The sequence below is a fragment of the Podarcis erhardii genome (genome assembly GCF_964252035.2).
Source record: "Podarcis erhardii genome assembly, chromosome: 2".
In the NCBI taxonomy this organism is placed as follows: Eukaryota; Metazoa; Chordata; class Lepidosauria; order Squamata; family Lacertidae; genus Podarcis; species Podarcis erhardii.
Window position 1 is genome coordinate 20243643 of NC_138498.1, and position 1678 is coordinate 20245320.

Sequence of the window (1678 nt, forward strand, 5' to 3'; positions counted from 1 at the left end):
TAGATAGATAGATAGATAGATGATAGATAGATAGATAGATGATAGATAGAGATGATAGATGATAGATAGATAGATAGATAGATAGATAGATAGATAGATAGATGATAGATAGATAGATAGATAGATAGATAGATGATAGATAGATAGATGATAGATAGATAGATGATAGATAGATAGATAGATAGATAGATAGATAGATAGATAGATAGATGATAGATAGATAGTAGATAGATAGTAGATAGATGATAGATGATAGATAGATGATAGATGATAGATAGATAGATAGATAGATAGATAGATAGATAGATAGATGATAGATAGATAGTAGATAGATGATAGATGATAGATGATAGATAGATGATAGATAGATAGATAGATAGATAGATAGATAGATAGATAGATAGATAGATGTTCAGTGTAGTGGCATTATGACTCAGTTCAAACATAATGGAATACCACAGTTTCCCACTGTATGAATGAGCCTTGCATTGCTTCCAGATGACCTGTTTATTGAGCGCTTATCCTGATTTGTTTACAGGGAGATTAGACGTCAGCTGTTTAATATGCATTCATTCTGACTTGTTTTATATACGGTATATATATGAGGTGCTGTGGTCTAAACCACTGAGCCTCTTGGGCTTGCTGATCAGAAGGTCAGCAGTTCAAATCCCGGCAACGGGGTGAGCTCTGTCCCAACTCCTGCCAACCTAGCAGTTCGAAAGCACACCAGTGCAAGTAGATACTGTAAATATGTACCGCTGTGGAGGGAAGGTAAATGGTGTTTTCCGTGCGTTCTGGCACTCAAAACGGTCCCCCATGCGCCAGAAGAGGTTTAGTCATGCTGGCCACATGACTCGGAAAGCTGTCTGTGGACAAACGTTGGCTCCCTCGGCCTGAAAGCGAGATGAGCACCGCAACCCCATAGTTGTCTTTGACTGGATTTAACCATCCAGGGGTCCTTTACCTTTACGCTTACAGAGGGAGAGAGAGAGAAAGAGAATATACTGCCCCATACCCAGAGGTTTCAGGGCGGTTCACAGAAAATCACTGTATAGTTACAAGGGAGGCAGATCTGTCAGGTTAGGGGGTGTAACTGCAATTTCAGTCCAGTTATACTGCCGTACACTAGAGGTAAGATGGGACTGCAACACACAGCAACAGAGGGCTACAACTGTAGAGGGGTTTTCTTAAGCACATAGGATCAGATCCTCAGAACTGTGAATGGAAGTTGATTGCCCACCCCTCCCTCTCTGTGGTGCTTCTCTGGAACCTTTCTGAAAAGCATGAAACGGGGCTTTGGGCTGTGAGAGGAGGAAATAATGGTCCCAAACTGGGCACCAGTGAAGTTAAGTTTATGCACAGCCCCTCTGCTGAATTTTGGCTAATGACCCCTTCATCCACCATGGCCCATCCTAAGCTGTTCAAGAGAGTTTCCACTTCCGAGGAACTTCCAGAAGGTGCCAAAGATCCAAGCCACAGGTTTGAATGGAAAATCGACAACAAGAATGTTAAGTTTTCTTGATCAATGAATAGAATTCTATGCATTCTGAGTTACATTCCTTGTTTGCAAGGAGGTTAAGCAAGTGTTGTATCCCACCCTTTTCCAGGGCATCATCCAGTCACTTTCCTTGGTCTTTTGTGGAAGCTAGTTTGTTGCACAAGACCTCCCAATCAACTT